Raw genomic sequence first — 20,536 nt, 5'->3', positions numbered from 1 at the left:
TCATTTGCACAAAAAACAGGGTTTCCTGCATTTTTCATCCTATTAGCTCACTGGCCAAGCTGAAGCATTTGCTGTCTTTATTGATCTACTTTGAGATTGGTTTGGCTTATATATATATATATATTTTTGGAGACAGAGTCTCGCTCTGTTGCCCGGGCTAGAGTGCCGTGGCGTCAGCCTAGCTCACAGCAATCTCAAACTCCAGGGCTCAAGCGATCCTTCTGCCTCAGCCTCCTGAGTAGCTGGGACTACAGGCATGCACAACCATGCCCGGCTAATTTTTTCTACATATTTTTGGCTGTCCAAATCATTTCTTTCTATTTTTAGTAGAGACGGGGTCTCGCTCTTGCTCAGGCTGGTCTCAAACTTCTGACCTCGAGTGATGAGTGATCCTCCCGCCTCGGCCTCCCACAGTGCTAGGATTACAGGCGTGAGCCACCGTGCCTGGCCTGGTTTGGTTTATAAATAAGAGTTTTCCCTTGATATCTAAAAGGAATCATTCAGACATGGCAGGATGTTTTCTAAATGTATCGAAGTGCATCCCCTTTCCATCCAGAAACTCGGTTGGGCTCACAGAGTGCAATAAGTTACCGAGACACCCCAATCTTGGTTCAGGTGCATCGTAGGTACCATGGTAAACTGTCTTCAGAGTGCAAGCCTAGATACTCCTCATTCTATGAAATACCCATAAAAACAATACACAATACAGGATATCAGGACTTGAGATTTTTAAAAACAAATTTTCTAAAAGGAAAAACAACCCATAACTGGGGCAGGAGAAGCAGCACGTGGGTTTCCTCAAGCGGCATCCGGCACCCTCCAGGCCTCAGGGCTGCAGAGCGCAGGGCAGAGGAGGAGGAGTGAGAGGGAGGAGGAAGGGGTGTGGCACTGGGGGGGTGCGGCTATGGAAATTCTGCTCACAGAATGGAACGTTTGTGGCTCAGCGCATTTCACTTTCTAAAGGTTGACAGGAAGAGGGACGGTGCCCACAGAAATGTCCATCCCGACCTCAGATAACAAACACACCGAGAACTGACATCTTGCTGTGTCCTACGGAGCGGCTGTTCTGCTAGGCCTCAGTCCAGTGTTCCCTTACTCTGTGTGTGTGTGTGTGTGTGTGTGTGTGTGTTGTACATCTAGCCTGGGTGTGCAGAAACACACAAACATCCTGGACACCAGCTCGCCCTCCCCCAGAAGCGTTTGCCCTTGATGGTGGAACATCGCCATTAGGGGCTTGTGGGTGAACAAAATGCCATGGGACCTGCCCATGGACAGCGGAAGGGTCCACTCCTGTCCTCTCTTTCCTTAAAACACCAGTGTCCACCCCGGGAGCCCCGTCCCCTGCTTGCTGTTGCCAAAAGGAAAGGGCTTTGGCACACACTTCGTTACGTGCAAGCGCACAAGAGAGCGAGCCCCGGGCTTCCCGCGGAGAAAGAACGTGCTGGGAAGATGCCCGCCGGGCCGCCCAGCCCCATTCCCACCCTCAGGAGTTCTTCCTACAATTTAGACCGTGCCGACTCTCAGCCCGAGTTGGAGCCTTTTCCCGGAATTGTAGGCAAAATACAATCCCGAGGTGTGGAAACTTTCAGTACCGACCTGAGATGTTTGCGCCTGCAGATCCGGGGCCGTCCCCCAGCACAGAAGGTTCCACCCACGGCTCTTGCTCGAAAGGCCAGGAGGCCCTGGCACTGACCCCTGGGGAAGGCCGTGCTGGTGAGCGCTGGTGGTTCCACCCCAGGCTGGCGGGGACCCAGGCTCCTCCCACTGCCCACAGGACTCCGGGAGGGACAGTGGCTTTGGCCTCTGTTTTCAAGAAGGCAGAGGTCAGCTCAGCCTCCTGCCTGGTATCTGGACACCCGCCAGCTAGGAAGATCCAGGCATCCAGGATGCCCTGGGGATGGCGGGAGCCAATTATTCCGGGCAGCCCCGCTTCACGCTCCCTGTGGCCGGGGCTCTGGGCACAAAGTCAACATTCGGCTCTGTCCGGAAATGGCAACAGGCGGGACATTGGAATTTGGCAGTGCTCCAGGGCAGAAGTCACTGAGGATGATTCTGTCTGTGTAGCCCTGGGTCTTCCAATCCGTTGGAATAATGTTATAATAACCACAACTTCAACAATAACGATAGCCAACATTTATCGCCTAGTATGTGCTGGTCACTGTTCTAAGCTTTTTATACATAGTAATGTATTCGCTACTCACTAAAACACTACACTATAGGTGTTATAATTAGCCTCATTTTATAGGTAAAGAAAATTAGGTGCAGAGAGGTTAGGCAACTTCCCCAAGGTCACACAGTTAGGAAAGGCAGGAGCTGGGATGTGAACCCAGGCAGTCTGGCATCAGAGAAACCACCATGTAGCCTGGCCTAAATCAGAATTTCCCTTCCTTTTTGGAGTCCTGTTACTTTAACGCCTGATCAGGCATCCAACCAAAGTCCTGGGGCCACACATGGCTTCAGGCGCTGGCCACTGGCCATTGCAACGTCATCACTCCAGGCCCCATATCCTGGGCCACGCTCATGAAGCACATTGAAGACAAGGGAAGCTGAGAACAAAGTCATCCCGGAGTCCTCCAGGCTGAAGGCTCTTCCCTCCACTGCCTGCACGGCAGACACCTGTCAGTGGGGACACAGCCCTGTCATAAGGACAGGCAAGGACTACGCGCACTTTGTCGGCGACAACTCAAAGTTAAGGGGTCTGTTCACATCGTCCCATGTGCAGGTGGCAGAGCCAGGGCCCAAACCGCAGCCATCGGATTACTAGCCCATTGCCCGTTCTTTAGAGTCATTCACCCAGTGAGAACTTATCGCTCACCCGCCACGTACCAAGCCCTGGTGACACGAGGATGAGTAAGGCGTGTTCCCTGTGCCCTGGGAGCTGGAGGCTCCGTGGAGGACAAGGGAGTATAGATAGACGTGACGTGCTGGCACGTGTGCTGAGACACACGTGGTGTGACAGGCCCTGTGCTGCGGTGGGGGCAGCATCGGAAGCTTCGTGAAGGAGGTGACACTGAGCCGGGTCTCTGAGGGTGGGCGGGTTTGCCAGGCGGAGCTGTGGGGAGAGGGTGTTGCAGGCAAGGGGTGTGCGCTGCCCCGAGGCACAGAGCAGCGCACCACGGAGAAGGGTGTGCGCCCCACTGGGCCCCAAGACGGGCCAGGGCCAGAACTCTCTGCTGGGTGAGAAGCTTCACGGGCCGTGGGGGCCACGCAAAGGCGAGGAAATGTTCCCCTGGAGGCCGTGGGGGCTGGGGAAGGTTTGTAAGCAGAAAAGGCGTAAGATCTGCTTCTAGGAGAAAACCACCCACAGCACCACCACCAGGGAGACGGAACAGGCGGAGGTGAACGGGAGGGCTGCCAGAGCGGCCCTGGTGGGACACAAGGAGGGTCTCGACCGAGGCAGGAACAGAGGGTGGGCAGAGGGAGGGCCCGAGAGAGCTTCCAGAAGCAGAGCTGATGGGACTTGGCAGAGGGCTGGGGGACAGGGAAAAGGATTCTCGGATGGGGCAGGAGGAGCTTGTCCAAAGGACGAGGAAAACAGTTCCTTTGGTTTGGGACATGTCCAGTGAGCGATGCTGGAAACGTGTCCAGCAGTTGGAAGTACAGGCGGGACTGTCACTCAAGAGAAAACAGGAGGCAGGAACAGAAACCCTGGTGTCCTGGTGTGGGGACGGCAGGCGAGGCCACTGGGAGAGGAGATGTCCTGCCCAGGGAGAGGAGGGCACAGAGGAAGGAGACGAGGCCAGAGAAGGAGACGACGGGGTGGGCAGAAGTGGAAGAGCAACAAGGGCGACAGTGGGAACTGATGCCAAGAGGAGAGACCAGAAAACAGGGATCAGGAGGGAAAATCAGCTCCTTGGCAGACTTGGTGACCACAATTTTAGTGAAGTAACTAAAGCCCTTTATTTTTCTCCCCGTAGCACCTCTCACGGCCTGATGTCATAGTGTGGTTGTTTACTTGGCTTGCAGAGGCTGGGGCCGGCGAGTCTGTGCCGGACGGTGTTCCCAGCACCCAACGCAGTGCCCTGCTCACCCACGGCGCTCAGCGAATGTGCTGAATGAATGAATGAAGGAGCCAGATTTTAAGGCGCTAAGGACTAACAACATGTAAAGAAATGGAACTAGTCTTTTTTTTTTTTTGTCCCCCAAGTTTGGCAATAAAAGGAGGAAAATATTTATCAAGAGCCCAGGGTCCCTTCCCATAGAGAAAACTCCAGGCCCAGATGGCTTCACGGGTAAATTCTGCCAAACACTTAAGGGAGAATAATACGAATTCTAAACAAACGGTTCCAGGAAACTGAAGAGAAGGGAACACTCCCCGCCCCAACTCATCCTATGAGGCTGGCACTACCCTGACCCCAAAACCAGACAAAGACTTACCAAAAAAAAAAAAAAATAGAAAAAGACAGACCAATATCCCTCATGTATACAAGTGAAAAAAATTTTAACATTTTAGCAAATCAAATCCTCTGTTTAAGAGGTAGAATCTATTTCCCCAACCACCAAACCCCCACTGGCCTTGTGATTTGTTTTACCCATAAAAGGCGACAAAAATGTGACATTATATAAATTCTAGCCAAGTCCTCAAGAGGACTCATACACGTCTATTCTCTCTCTCTCCGCCCAGCAACCACGTGAACAAGCTGGGCTGGCCTGCTGGAGAACAGGAGACCAGCTGGCGACCAGACTAGCTTTTCCAGCAGAGGCCACCCTAGCCCAGCCAGCCCCCAGCTGACCTACCAGCTGTCACAGACACATCAGTGAGCCCAGCTGAGATAAAAAAAGCCCACCCAGCTGAGCCCAGTCCAAATTGCCCACCTTCAGAATCATGAACAAAATTCAGGTTTTCGGTTTGCGGGGTGGTTTGTTACCCAGCAAGAGCTAACTGATACAGGGCAGACACTGCCTTGTTAGATTCAGTTCCTCAAGGACAGAAATTATGTCTTACTCATCTTCCCCAGCACCCAACATTGCTCAGCAAATACTTGTTGAATATTTGTGCAGCTTTTGCAGAACAGCTAATCACTGCCATTCTGCCAATGACTGCTGCTTGACCCTGTCAATTAAAGAGCTCACCACTGGCTGCTGTCATCCAAGGAGCTTCCTATAATTATACCACCCAGCAAAACCACACTGCAGCCCAGAGAGTGTTGGTAACATAGCTATAGGCACACAGCATGTCAGCCTGAGAGTGAGGTTGATTTGGACTAAATTGCTGGAGGTGAGGCGGGTGTCAAACTCAGGGTGTCCGCATCCTCACACCCATTAGGTTATTAACATTCTCTCCTTCACAGAGCACTTTGTATTAGCAACTTTCTAGTAATCCCCAGGACATCGGTCACACTCACTTTAATAGCCTTTTCCTCTTTCATAAGTGACAAGAGTTGTCATTTCTGCAGATGGATTTTGCTGGCAAGTTATGGACTGTGCACCACAGCCTGCAACTCAGCCAGGCCCAAGGAGCCTCAAGACCAGGAAACCAGGGTCCCACCTGGTTAGCATGTAAGTTGATACAGGAAGAGGACAGAGGGTAGGAGATAAGCAGGAAGCAATTCAAGCAAACGAGGGAAGAGCACAACGTGAGCCAGGCTGTCGTCCAGCAGCTTAAACAGTCAGTGACCCCATCCGTAAAGTGGGGGTGACACTGGAACACCTACCCCCTAGGACTACTGGAAGATAGTTAAGTGAAAGTAGCTAGAGCAGCATCTGGCACACAGCAAAGGCCATGGATGTGTTACTAATCAGCACCAGCATCCTGGTCAAGGAGTTTGTCATAGGACTGCCATCCCCAGGCCTTTCCCTTCCCCAGAGAGCCAGCGTTCCCTCCTCCTGTCCACGGCCACCACTCTCGGACAGGAGCCACCAAGCAGAAATAAACTACCAGGGCAGTCTCTAGGAGGGAAGGAAACGCAAACAGGCAACAGGCAGCTCAGGGCATGTGGGGACAATTCGGGGACATTTCAGGCACCGTCCCAGCGATGCTCACGTTGATGTTTCCCCAGGCCTGTCGTTCCCACACTGCCTAGCTCATTCACTTTTATAAAAGAAAACCTTATATCACAACTGAAATGGAAAGTCAGCATCGCCTGCCATAAATAGAGTGCTGGAAAAAATAAATACAATGAAAACAAAACATTGTTATTAAATTCTAGCTAGAAGCTCTTGCTCCTAAAAGCTGAGTCCAGAAGCAGCTTTCTATTTTTTTTTTTTTTTTTGCTAGAACAGGATGTCACATGTGTTTGAGAAGTTTTAAAGACACATTAGCAGAAAACTGAGATTTCCTCTTTGCAGAGGTGAAAGGGAATTTAAAAGGGAGTGGTTTGAAAGGGATTCTATCTTACTTAATGCTGTGTGTCCCGTCCAACCAAAGCATCTGAGATGGTTCATTTCATGTGTCACCCTGCCTGGGCCACAGCGTTTCTCTGAGGATGTTCTGGGATGAGATTCACAGTTGAATCAGTGGACTCTAAGTTAAGAAGTGGTGCTCCCGCAAGTGGGTGGGCCTCACCCAATCAGTTGAAGGCCCGGATAGCACAAAGGGTGGACTTCCTCCAAGCAGGAAGGAATTCTGCCAGCCTTGGACTTCAGCATCAGCTCTTCCCCGGGTCTCCAGCCTGCCGGCTCACGCTGCAGATTTTGAACTTGCCAGCCTGCATAATCACATGAGCCAATTCCTTAAAATAAATCTAAGTATGTGCATATTGGTTCTGTTTCTCTGTGGAACCCTGACTAGTACAGCACCTCTCCACTGGGGTACCCAGCCCATATGGATTCACCAACCTAACAGCTGGCAGGTCACGCCCCTTAACTGCAGACTCGGAGGGCACCAACAGAAAGGAATCCCACTACAAAAAATTCAAGACCAGGGCAGATGCGGAGCCAGCACCGTGGGTAGCATTTCTGAGCTGGGGAGCCGTTCCCATGAACTTGGAGTCCCCCAGTAACATTTCCCCACCGGCATGCCTGTGGGGGCTGTAGGTGGCCATGCTGGAAAGAAAGGCACCCCCTCCGCCCCCACCCCCAAAATCTCACCCTTCCCACTGGAGCGCCGCTGACGATGTTGCGTCTGTAGCAATGACATTGTCCGGCCGTGGGATTGGGAAACTGCCCCAACACAATGGGAATCGCACACTCATGCAGTCTCAGCTGAAAGGCGCCGTGTGACATTAGAACCACCCCTGCCCCCAGCCTCTGCCTGCATTATTTTTCTAGCACCCAGTTTCCACCCCTACGTGCCGCAGGGCTACGGACCTCAGCACCGTCCACTATCACATCTGATCGTCAGGCCCTAAACTTTAGAACAAGGGCTCCGAAACTCAGTCATGTGCCTCTCTAACCACTTGGTAACATACATACATGCATTTTAAAGAGAAACCTTTTGGTTTTCCATTTCCCTGGGAATGGAAAATCAGCATCACTTGCCATAAATAGAAATTGATTATGAAAATAAATAGCATCCCCCCCAAAAAAAAGTTCACAAATTCTGGTTTGATGCTGTTTCCTGCCAAAGAAACTAAGCCGGAGACCTGGCTAAAGAGGGAAAACAAGAGTCGGAGGGCACTGAACGCCATAGCACCAGTTTGCCCCTGGAAGGAATCAGAAGAGTTGAAAGGGCATTGAAAAGGGACGCTTTGTGGCACTTGATGACAGAGCCATCTAAACTCACTGCAGCACCGTGAATCCCCCCGTGCCGAAAACAGCACTAAAGAAAGCTCTGATGCCAACTCTGTCTTCGGTGGTCTCCACCCAGGCAACCACAGAGCCTGTGCCTTCCCTTCCTTCCACCTCAGCCGCCCCTGGCCTGGGCCCAGCCTGTCCCAGAACTCCGGTGGGGCCCAGCTTAAACCCAGGAGCCCTGGCCCCCAGAAACCTGGTCTAGGCCTATAGAAATTCCACCACTGGGAGCTTCCTAGGAGCTAGAAACAAGGACAGGGCTAAGCATTAAATTAAAACCGGGGGAAGCAGAGAAATAGAAGCCCTCATGCTCTGCTGGTGGGAATGTAGAACAGTACAGCCGCTGCGGAAAACAGCCTGGCAGTCCCTCAAACAACTGAACACAGAGTGACCCTGTGACCCAGCAATCCCTCTTGGATATGTACCCAAGGGAAATGAAGCCCAGCTCCACACAAACTTGCACACGGTGTTTACAGCAGCGTTACTCACCGCTGTCAACGGCGGTAACAGCCCACGCATCCAGCAGTGGGTGAACAGGTGCATACAACGTGCACGTCCACGTGGGGAATATTATTCAGCCATAAAAAGGAACAGAGCACCGACACCCGCTACCGCAGGGATGGACCTGGAGGACACGTGCTCCGAGAAAGAAGCCAGGCACGAAAGGTCACGTGGTGCACAATGCTATTTATGTGACATGTCCTGAATGGGCAGATCCACAGAGTCAGAAAGTGGATGAGGGGTTGGTGAGGGCTGGCGGGGACGGGGAAGATGGGGGAGGAGTTATCTAAAGGGTAGGGGGTTTCTCTTTGGGGTGATGAAAATATTCTAAAATTGATGGTGGTGATGGTCGCACATATCTGTGACTATATTAAAATGTGATGAATTATGGATCTAATGCCACAAGGACACCATGACCTAAGAGCTCTCGGTGGCCCCGGCTGAGGGAGGGAAGGTAGAAACCACGGGTCAGGATTCAGGGTCTTGAGCTGGAAGGGGCTGATCTGGGCCAGGAGCCCCTTAACTCTCAGACCGTGCCCCACCTACAAGCCACCACCCAGCTCCACCTCTCGGGACACCCCACGAGGTGGAACACGTGTGCCCCCATTTTCCAGCCTCCTGTCCATCTGCGTGTTCCCGGAGTACACAGAAGGCGCGAGGTTCTTTGTAGGCGCTACGGCAGGGCGTGAAGACAGGGACTCCGGGGTCCCCGCCCTCATGGAGAGCTCAGAAGAACCGTGGGGATGGTTCAGTATCCAAAAAACCAAGCCTGTCCCCCACCCCCCAGGGAAGCGGCACCTTTGCACAAGCTGTTCCCTCTGTCTGGAAAGTTCTTAGATCTTGGCATGACTGGCTTCTTCTTTTCATTCAGACTCAACTCCAAAGTCACCTCCTTGGAGAAGCTTCCCCAGGTCTTCTGTCTGAGCAAGCGGCCTGCCCTCATCTCCTCTCCAACCACTGAACGCCATCCGCTATACTCTAATTTCTCTCTACTCACTTCTTTTTTCTGTCTTGTCCCTCTGCACTGGGAGCTCCCTAGAGTGGGGATTTATGTCCGTCCCATCACTGCTGTGGCCCCTGCCCAGCACGGTACATCCTCAAATGCCTATCCGTGGGGCAAAGGATGGAGACTTTTGGGGGGCATCTTTCTTCCCACTCCAGGACTCCCCAGGATGCCTTGAGCCTCCAGAGCCGGCAGGAGGTGAACACAGGGGGAATCTGGGGTGAGGGGACTCGACCTGAAGGCACAGTGTCCTCCTCCCCCGTGGGAGCCCCGCAGCCTCCAGCTGGGTCTTCTGAGTGCAAGAGCACGAACAACTCCCAGCTCCTGGTCTCCTGCTTGCAAACTGCAGAAACAGCACCAGGGAGGCTGCTGGGAGGGGGTGGGCAGGGGCTCAGGCTAGGCCCCCAACACACCTGGGCGAGTGTGCCAGGGGTTCCACCCACATGCCCAGGGAGGAGCAGGGGCAGAAGGCAAGGAGGCTTGAGGGGAGAAGGACAGCCATGGGGGCTCACGGTCCAGGTGGGGCTCCGGCAGGAAGCGACACTGGTTCTCTAGGAGCCTCAACACCCCCCCAGGAAAAGGCAAAGTGGGGAGACCTGGGTTCCCCCCAAGGGGACTGCTGGGGCCAGACTGCCCTGGTAGAGCAAACCAAAGCCTCCCTTTGATTCATGTCCCACCAGGGTCATCCAAGGACCCCTGCTGTGTGTGGCACAAGATACTACAAACTCAAGGGGGGACCTGAGGAACGAGGCATTCGAGATACTGTCTAATCAGAATACTGTCTTTTTAGGTTCATCACAGTCCCCCTCATACAGATGAGCACACGGAGGGGCAGAGAGGTTAGGTGGCTCGCCGAAGGTCCCACCACCGGTAAGTGGCAGAACTGGGGTGTGAGCAGTGGCACCCCCGGCCACCACCTTGCCTAACCAAGCCCAGGGCTCTAGAATACCCGGAGCAAGACACAGAAAGCACAGCTTAGTCTTGGGCACGACCAGTTCATGGCAACACTGAGGCTGCCGAGAATCCAGGCTGCAGGAAGTGCAAGAGCACACGCCTGGAGCGTCTCTCTCGACCGTTAAATCAGAACCTCTCTTTTGTTAAAAGCTGCCCAGGTGAGTCCAATAAACAGCAAGGATTGCAAACCACCAGGTAACCCTTTCATGGGTCCTTAAATGATAACATTCAGCGTGCACTGAGGTGGAGCACAGTGCATACCCACACAGACATGCACATATACCCATTTTACATACTACATTTATATATTATGTGTATTTACATGTGTATGTAAAACAAGTAGAAGCTGCCAATTCACAGGTTTCTCTCCGACTGCTCAGGACTAGAGAGGTGAATGGATCCTTTCCTCATGCAACCTTCTTTCTGGGAGGTTTTCCCAACACCAGGACCACGACCCTGTGGCTAGAAGGTACACCCGGTCCACGCACAGACCATTGAGTAATGAAAACTCACTGGCTCTCTTTTATCTTCTGTTTCCTCCAATCGGCCCTGCCCGGCCCTGCCGCAGCCACCTGGTACCCTGGGGCAAGTCACACCTGCTAACCGGACCGCAGTTCCTCCCTGGCACAAGGAGAGGGTGGCATTAAAGCTGCACCCCCCATGTCCAGCCCTGAAAGTCACGTCTTAGGTCTCACGTCGGTTACCTAGAGGCGGAGTGGGGTGTGGATTCTGTCCTTAGGGATTTTCTGAAGGAGGCTCTTCGGTGAAACGGAGGAGGAAGTGGGGGAAGCGGGACGCCAGGGGGGAAGAGGCCAGCAAAGAAGTGGGTTCGGCTGAAGTCCAGCTCGGCCTGGCCCTCCAGGGAGCTCCGGGGAGTGGACAGCAGCAGTTCGTCCGGCCCCAGGCAACGGGGCCGGGCTCTTACCGGCCCGCCCTGCCCCGCCCCGCAGGCCTCTGCTGAGTGTTGGCCCCGGAAGGGGGATGGGAGCGTGACCTCCCAGGCATCTCTGGGAGGGGCTTCTCGAAATTCTCCGGAGAAGAAGCTGTGAGTCATCGCCGAGGAGACGGGCACATTATGCAGTGAAGGGAACAGGGTGGGCACCGAGTGTCACCTCCACCACTGTGGCCATTTCCCCCTTCTCTGTGCACCACCTGCTCTACTCATTACCCACAGTTTTCTTTAAAACGCATTAAGCTGAGATGGATTCATGTCCCAAAGCGCATCACAAGTGGGAAAGCAGCATCGCTCGCCGAGTGGCATTTCAGTAACACGCTTTGGAATGAATACGAGCATATTAGTGGTCAGCACCACCTGTATGCTATAGAAATCACCCCCCAGTGCCTGCCGGTGTGTGGACCCCTCCCTGGGTGTGTTGATAGATTAAGTCTCTTTCGGGCTCTGGCCTGGAGGAATGTGACCCCGTGTCACGCTGGTATACACGGCACTGACCATGCCTGATGCAGCTCCAGGCAGAGCCAACTGCAGGAGGGAGAGGGGGCAGCTGGCCTGACCCCAGGGACCTCCCAAACACTCCCACCGCCCCACCCACTCCACTCACCCCTGCAGCCTCCGGCCCATTGCTCACCCAAGGCTTGGGCCTCCCTTCCGTATCTCTCCCCTGGGTCCGCTGCGATGCTGGGGGGACGCTGACAGATGTTGGGGGTGTCCCAGTGAACTCAACAGATGGGAACTCAAGCTGTGCCCTCCAGCCCTTGCCGGGCTTAAACAAATGCCATCAGGAATAATGGCAAAGAGAAAATCGGACTTAACCTGGGGTTAGACGGCGACCATAAAGAAATGGTGCGAGTCTTAAAGATCAAAGAGAATTAGTTGGACAAACAGCAGAAGAGAACGTGGAAGGAGGAGGAGAGAGGGCAGAGCAGGTGGAAGCAGCGGTGGAGAGGATGAAGAGCTGGAGCAAAGGCAGGCAGGGGCTGGAGCAAGCCGGCACCTGGACACAGTGAAAATCCAGAAGGGGCCAGGCCAGCGGGTCCCACACCAACAGCACCAGGGGCACCTCGAAAACTCCCCGTGCCCTGGCCCCGGCCTCCAGAGATTCTGATGTTGTGGCTTTCAGGTGGGGACTGGGAAGTGGCATTTTACCCAGACTGCCCAGGGGATTCTAAGGGGTACCCAGCCAAGGACCTCCAAGCCCTGGGATCTGTTGCTTTAATTTAGGAGCAATTGAAACTACTGATGAATTTTAAGTAGGGGAGGGGGTGGGGGCACATGACCCTGTCAGCTTTGCATCTCTGTAAGTTCCTTCTGGATGCGGATGGAAGATGGATGGTGGGCCGGAGTGGCTGCGGAGACAGTGGTCAAGGCGCTTGTGCAGTTGTCAGCACAACAGAGACAGAGGCCTGGGCCAAGATGGTATCCCTGGGAATGAGGAGAAGCAGCATCTACGGAGAGGACCACCCCGGGGGGTGGAAGACCAGCTCTGTCACCCAGGCTAGAGTACAGTGGTGTCATAATAGCTCACTGCAGCCTCAAACTCCTGGGCTCAAACAATCCTCCTGCCTCAGCCTCCCGAGTAGCTGGGACTACAGATGTGCACCACCACCTGGCTAATTTTTCTATTTTTTGTAGAGACAAGATCTGACTCTTGCTCAGGTTGGTCTTGAACTCCTGGCCTCAAGCGATCCTCCTGCCTCGGCCTCCCAGAGTGCTAGGATTACGGGCGTGAGCCACTGCACCCAGGCATGGTTGTTCATTTTAAATGAGGGAAGGGATGTAAAACCCGTGGCCCAGCACACAGCTTTGCACTCCATAAATGCTGAACCAAGAGTAACGATAATTATTATTATTACCACTACTGATAACATTGGTAAAATCTAAGTCACTTTTGCCAACCCCAAAATATCAACCTAAAACAGTTTGAGACCCAGGTCTTTTTACCTGTCTCCTGGAATTCTCTTCGAAGCCCTGGACTCCCGTTCCCAGGGGCTTCCCAGGCACCTTCCCCTGGATTTCATAACTGCCCCATTAACATGACCCAGTGAACCCGCCATCGGCGCCTTGTGTCCAAACCATTGTTAACATCTATTAACCGCACCCAGACGGGACACTCATCATGCCTATTAGGAATCCACAATGTGATGTTCGAGAGGGAGTGCTGGACGACACCACCTCAGATCAGTCACCATGTCCTTGTCCCTGGATTTCCAAAAGAGTCCCAAACTGGTCTCTCTGTCTAGGGAGCCTCCGCCATGCAAGCCATCTGACACCCCACCGCCAAATATGTCATCCGACCTTGCTGCCCTCACACCTGCACAACCCCCATTGCTCACCGGATTTAGGGGCGACTATTTCATTCTCACTGAAGTTTAGGGAAAGAGGCAACTGACGATGCTATTCTCTTGGTTACAGAAAAGTCTTTACCCTGCCCGTGCGGCTCCTTCCCTCCTCTCTCATCAGAGACAAGCACATCCATCCATTCTGGTGTACCCTTCCAGACATTGTTCCTCGTGTAAACATAACATAAGAAATTCTGTTTATGTTTACATAAATAGAACATTTTTCCATATTGCTTTGCTACTTGGTTTTGTTTTAATTCCATAATGCCACAGAGCCCTTTCCACATTGGTGCCCGTGGACGAACCGTGTTCTTTTCAACTGCTGTCAAATATTCTGCAAAGTGGCCAAATGGACATTTCATTTGCTTCCACTTTTTTCTTTCTTCTTCTCTCTCTCTTTCTCTTTTTTTCTTTTTCGTTCCAGCAATGCTCTGCGAATATCTTCGCACCTGCCTCCTTGGCGGGGTCCTTGGGGATGTGGAAGGGAAGCCCTCCCCACACTACGCCTCCCTCCCTCTGCCCTCCCAGCCCGCCTCCCTCCCTTTGTATTGCCAGAGCACAAAGCAGCTTAATAATACTCCTCGAGATTAAAGTGGGCAAGGCAGCCCCTCCCTCGGCCTTCCTTTGATTCAAGCAAACCACAAACATTTCAAGCCACTTCCACGTACATCAATATGTCATCCCCTCTGATCCTCCGAACAACCAGCGCAGGTCATGGGGTGGAACCATGATCTTCATTAAAGATGAAGAGACTCCCTCGGCAGCTAAGTGGTCGGTCTCAGTCTGGAGCTGAACACTGGGGGCGTCTTTGCAAAGAGGGGCTTGTAGGCGGAGCTCGTAGATATTTCAGGATGAGTCATGCTATCAAGAGTGAAACTCGCCCATCCCAGTCCTGTTACGATACCATCTCCCAAAAGGCAGTCACTCCGGTACTAAGATGTTTGCCAAACCCAAGGACCACCTGTGCTTATGAAGCAAATTCTTTAATTATTAAAAAAAAATGTTTTAAAGTTTAAAGCATCGACTTTCATTTCAACCTAAGCAGCAGTATCTGTGAAACCACGGCTTTGTGTGCTACTTGCTTCCCCCCCCCCCAAAAAAAACAACCAAGAAAAATATGTAATTATTGTTTTTTCTCTTTACACTCAGCTGCAGGTTTTGTGCAATTATCTCGCACACCGTCGGCAGTAACACGCCTGGGGAAACATTCATAAGACTAACGAGACAACTTTGGGTCATATTTATTCACTACTTTTTTTTTATTAATTTCATTTTAAGGAAAGACAGTTCACTCGAGAAGTTTGTGATCAGAGTATCAGAAAGAGAAATCTTCAGATCGAGCAACTTTCCTATTGGGAAAACCTTGACCTTGGACGATGAACTGTCTGAACTGAGGGACTTAGCTTGTCCGTCTTTCTGTCCTGCATGGTGATGACTATTGTGCATCCCAGATTTCTCAGGACAATCTTGGTGCCAAATATCACTCTGGTGACCCCTCTCTCAGCTCTGGACCCAGGGTTCTAGGAAGCTTCTAGAAGCTGATGTCATCTAGCCTGCTCATGGAGGGCAGGAAACTGGAACAGTTTATAGGGTCCTTTTTATGAAATAGATCACTAGAAGCCCAGCTTCCCAAGGATGGTGACAGCCCCGGGAATGCAATGATTCCGTTCCACAACTACTCATTAAGCACTGGCGATACTGGGTGAACAAAACCAACAGTGTCTTTGCACGGGAAGGAGGGAAAGACTCATTCAGCCGGTTCTTCTCCAGCCTCCCTTCTCCCCACATCCGGCCCCAAGACGGGCCAACATTCCCAGAGCCCAACAGCTGTGCCTGAGAGCGACCTAGTGCCCAATGGGAAGTGACCTCCTGCCTGAGCATAGCTCCTTGTTTACCACTCTCCGCCAGTACGTGAGTGAGCGTGGACATCCAGCATCCTAGACAGATGACACATGCCATAAAAGGGCCCCAGACCCTGGGGACCTGAGCCTGGAATCCCACTGACCACTTCCTAGCCATTGAACGTCTCAGCTGGGCCCCAGATCTAGTCCTGGGTCTGCCGCCCACTTGCTGTGTGACCTGAGCAAGTCACTCCACCTTTCTGAGTGTCCCTAGCTTTCAAACTGGGACTTTAAAAGGCCCTTATATGTCTGAAATTCTCCAATCTCAGCCTGCGGCTGCCCTGAACACAGGAAGCCCTCACCCTGTTGGCTGCCTGGAAGAGCCCAAGTGACTCTGGAATAGAGCAGCACTGGCGGTGTCGTCACCACCGCCAGCCTCCGCCCCAGTGTCAGGTTACCAGGCCTGTACTCTCTCGCTGGGTGGCAGCTCTGCCTCTGATATTTTTAGACTCCCCCCTCGCTCGGCCTGTCTCTAACAAGAGCCAGATGCGTCTGATTCCCGCCACAGTCCTCCTGAAATTGTACTTGGGCTAACTCTGCAGGGAGCCAGACTTCGCCACTCCTAGGGGAAGGAGGGGAGCCTCTTCCCGCCACCCCCACTCCTATCTCCCAGTTCCTCCCAGGACAAGCAGAGGCTGTCACTCAAGAGTCCAGCCTCTAGTACTTCCCACGATGCCAACTGCCCTATTCCCCCATGCCAGCTGCCGTCGCCAATTGCCTGCTTTCCCAAGACACCCTCTCACCTCCTCCTGCACGGGCGTCCCAAGGCCGACCTTTAACTCACTCCTCTAGGAGAGGCCAGCACCCCTATCCCAGTGCCTGGGTGGTGGCCCAGGAGCTCCCCACGGTGGAGCCCACCCTAACCCCCTTAGCCTCCGGAGCCTGTGTCAGAGGCCCCACTTGAGAATCAGCCACGTGTTGCAACACACACACACACACACACACACACACAATTACCTGCCCCCTCAGGAGGGCGACTGGCCTCCTGCCTCCCAAACAAATCTCGCCAATCAGCCAGCAATCCAGCGCCATCCATCTGGCCTGGAAAGGCATTTATGTATTTTTGTCTCGACAGACTTCCCTTCCTGGTCATGTCTGGCGGCGTTTACTGTGACAAAGAACTGGCCTTGGCTGTGCCCCCACCGACCAGGAAGGCGGCAGAGCAGAGGCCAGGGCAGCGGAGTGTCAGTGTGCGCCTAGGATGAAAAACTGGCGGGTGGAGCCTCCCTGTGATTTACCTGTTGCTGCAAAATTGAGAGTGCGCATATGCACGTGGCCTTTATGTGAGAGGCAGAGAAAAGGAAGCTGGGTAAACATTCCCCCCATTCCGGGAAGAATGGACCCCATAAAGGATTTAAGTGCTATTACTTGTGTGTGTGTATGTGTGTGTGTGTGTAGGTGCTAAATGGATGTGCTCTGTCTTTCCAGTCAAATGCCACCACGCCTTGTTAGCCCTTCATCAGCTAGACCCTGATCTGGGGTGGTGCCAGCCAGAGAGGGTGCACCCCCCTTCCCCAGGGAAGTGTCACCTCCAAGCCCCACCCTCTTAACACCACTGTTCCCACGTAGCCCTGCCCTCACCCACCCCACTTGCTGGCCACGTCTGTGGCTTCACCACAAATGTGTTCTCTGGATTTCAGACGAATCTCAATTCTCCACTTCGGGGGCAGAGGAGGCTCAGGGTACGTGGCCTGCTCTCTGCCTCAGACCCCACTCCCCAGGTCCCCGTGGGGGTGGAGGTGGCAGGATCCAAAAACCCTCAGTGGGAAAACAGGTTCCGCACCTTCCTGCCACCCCCACACCCCTCCCTTGGCTGTGGGCTTGGCATTTGCCAAGGCCCCCGCGGGCAGCTGCGCCCTGTTTTCTCCAGAAGTGTCCCCTCCCCGGCCCCCCATTCCCCACAAACCGCCAGGGCATCTCCAAGTGGAAAAAGGGGGAGGACTCAGGGGGAGGGGGAGGTTCAAAGTCTGGCTCTTGGCACTTACATACAGCTCAGTGGCCTTGAGCAAACTGACTTGTCTCTGGCCTGGGTTTCCCCACCTGCAACGGAGGAGTTTGCTGCAAACGGCTCAGGGGAGAGGCTCGGGGCGAGGCTCGGGGCGAGGCTCACCGGGAGAAGCGGGAAGACAGGTGCGCACCAGGGCACCTGGAACCTCCATCAGCTCCGAGGCCACCCTTCCCGCTAGTGGCTACCGGGGAAACCAGGACCCTGTCCCTTCCTCATTCTCCCTGGACTTCCTTATCCAGAGGCCAAACTGCAGGGAGAGGTGGCCAGCAACAGTGTGTCAGTTTTGGCATTTCTATAACTGATTCAGATTGAAGAGCAGCGGGCTGGCGGTAATTATCATTTTAACCACTTGTACGTGTACAATTCAGTGGCATTAAATACATTCACAATGTTGTGTAACCATGACCACTATCTCTAACCCTAAACTTTTTCATCCTCCCCAACAAAATCTGTACCCATGAACTGCTAACTCCCCACTCCCACACACTCCCGCCCCCTGGCAACCACCATGCTACTGTCTACGAATGTGCCTGTTCTAGGTGCTTCATAGACGTGGAATCACACAGTATTTGAGCTGGAGGCTTTAAGTCCTTGTCCAAACCCCTTACTTAGACACAGCTGGGTTACCAGATCGCCGCTCATGTAAACACACACACACACACACACACACCCAGCTTGGGAGTTTGCGGTTGCGGACAGTGACCCTTTCTCCAAACCTGAAGCTGGGCTGACAGCCTTACTGTAAAGCAGGGGGTGGACTCTGTGGCCTGGAGGGAGAGCTTTGCTCTGTGGGGTCTCGCCCAAGTCCAGGTGTTTCCCACCAGTCCCCCCCGTACGATGTCCACATGTCAGCGCCACGTTACGACCTTAAAGACCTCCCTGGAGTGTACTTAGGTTGCCGGATTTGGGGAGGGCGTAGAGTCCACATTCTGACCTCTAGCCTCCCCTTGCTCGGGAACCCATGAGCGTGGCCTTGCCTCCTGCAAGCCCCCCAAGCCCCGTCAGAGCTGGGAGGGAGAAAGGTGTCATCCCAGCAGCGCCCCCAGGCCCCTCCACCGCTCCGGACCCAGAGAAGTCGCTCCTCGCCGCTCGGGGGCGCGCCGGAGCCGCGGCCGGGCCGAGAGGGGTGCGCAGCCCGGGAGGACCCGCCAACCGCGCCTGGGCTCAGCCAGTCCTGCCCGGTCGGAGAGACTGGGGGCGCTGCGCCGGGACACCCGGGTCCCTCGTGCGACACTGGGGACCGCCCTGGTCTCCGAGAGGTCGGGAGTAGGGCTGGCTGGGACAAGGGGAGCCGCCCCGACTCCTCCCCGAACTTTTCCCGCCCGCCTCGGCGCAAAAGGCGAAGGAAGCTGGCCGGGGGTGGCGAGGTGCCATTCGGGGGCCCGAACGAGCGCGTCGCAGGCTGGAGATCTGCGGCACGGGCCTCTCCCTGCCCCCCACCAATTCCGGGGGCCGCTCACGGTCCAGTAAGTGGCGAGGTCGCGCCCCTGCTGCCCGGGCGCACGTGACCCCGAGACCCCCGACCGCGCCCCGCGCGCGGATCCCGGCCGCGCCCCCAACTCACCGGGCACTGGCGGCGGCGCTGGCAGCTGGACAGACGGACGGGCTGGGGCGCGAGGCGAGGCCGCCGGGCTGTTTTGAAGCTCTGGGCTGGGACTGCGCGCCCTACCTCCTCCCTCTCCGGCGCGGAGCCTCCTCCCCACGGCCCCCTCCTTCCCGATCCCGCCTCCCAGGGCGTGATGTCAGGAGCCGGGACAGCCGAAGGGAGGGGCCGCAGGAGGCGGAGGGGACCCTGCAGGGAAAGGCCCCAGGCGTCCCCAGCCCGCGCCCGCCTCCCTTTGGCCAAGTTTGGGGCGGAGTCGGTGGCGAGGCCCAGGGAAAGAAGGAAGAAGGGAAGGTCCTGAGGGCTGGAAGTTTCTCTTCGCTGCGCTCCCCTCGCAGGTTTCCACGTCCCTCTCCTCTTTCCTCCTCTCCTCCTCCCTACCCCCTCCCTTCGCCCCCACTTCTCCCCTTTTCTTCTTGTCCCTTTGGGTAAGGGGCTTTGGAATCCGGGCTCCCAGCTCTAGAAGCCCCCTTCTCGGGCACTTGTGTTGACTTCGTGAGCTTGTACTTAATCTTCCTGCCTCAATTTCCTCTTCTGCAACTGGGAGTTATTACAAGACCCCATTCCTTGGGTTGTTGTAAGGCCTGGAGGTGTAATACATCCACAGTGCTTGGCCCATAGTAAATCCTCCATAAATGTCAGCCATTGTCATTTTTATTAACTGACCTGGAAAGCTGGCCGTGGTGTGGGGTGGCCCAGCAACCAGGAACCAAGGTTTAGGACGGCCCCAGGGTGCCCCCCCCATTCACTCCGTGGCCAATAGACACACACCCTCACATAAACCACTCCCTGTATCTTTTGAACACGAAGTCCTGGAATTTATTGTCCCTGGAAATGACATCAAAAGACAAGGAACTGCCTTTCTTTCCAGACTCAGTTTCCCCATCTGGAAACTGAGAGGGCTGGTCTGCTCTAGAGGCTCTTGGGAGGATGAGGTGGAGGGGGGGAGGCCAGAGGGGCCTGAGCCCCATCCTGTGTGTGGAAGGGGAAGTGGGACTTAGTGTATTAAAAAAATCAAAAGAAATTCCAACACAGGGCCACGACTGTTTATTTTTTATATTTTTGTACTTTTAACAGGTTAATGTTATTTGTACACACCCCAAACACAAGGCAATTGACTTGTGCCACTGACAAGAGAACGAGAAACCCTTTTAAGAAATACTGATTTATTGCGCGAGTGTCCTCTGGCTGGGACGTCATGTTCATATTTCCTGATGAGCATCTTTTTTTTTTTTTTGAGACAGAGTCTCACTCTGTTGCCCAGGCTAGAGTGAGTGCCGTGGCGTCAGCCTATCTCACAGCAACCTCAAACTCCTGAGCTCAAGCAATCCTCCTGTCTCAGCCTCCCGAGTAGCTGGGACTACAGGCATGCACCACCATGCCCGGCTAATTTTTTCTATATATATTTTTAGCTGTCCATATAATTTCTTTCTATTTTTAGTAGAGATGGGGTCTCGCTCTTGCTCAGGCCGGTCTCGAACTCCTGAGCTCAAACGATCCGCCCACCTCCGCCTCCCAGAGTGCTAGGATTACAGGTGTGAGCCACCGCGCCCGGCCGATGAGCATCTTTTTTTAATGCTGCTGAGGAGCTTTGCAAT

General features: G+C 54.0%; 1 protein-coding gene across 2 annotated transcripts in view; it reads right to left on the bottom strand.

The window, feature by feature from the left end:
• The window catches only part of EMP2 (epithelial membrane protein 2), a 37,426-nt gene extending 18,369 nt beyond the window's left edge, over window positions 1–19,057 (bottom strand). Inside the window, exon 1 of one of the 2 annotated variants that reach the window (XM_069486934.1) lies at window positions 18,900–19,057. The gene's annotated coding sequence lies outside the window, so the exon portion shown is untranslated. Of the gene's footprint in view, window positions 1–1,596; window positions 1,671–18,899 lie in introns of those variants that run through there. The other variant, XM_069486935.1, reaches the window with a different exon arrangement.
• Between the last annotated feature and the right edge of the window lie 1,479 nt (window positions 19,058–20,536).

Source organism: Eulemur rufifrons, chromosome 14, assembly GCF_041146395.1.
Source record: "Eulemur rufifrons isolate Redbay chromosome 14, OSU_ERuf_1, whole genome shotgun sequence".
In the NCBI taxonomy this organism is placed as follows: Eukaryota; Metazoa; Chordata; class Mammalia; order Primates; family Lemuridae; genus Eulemur; species Eulemur rufifrons.
This window is presented reverse-complemented; position numbering and strand designations above follow the sequence as displayed.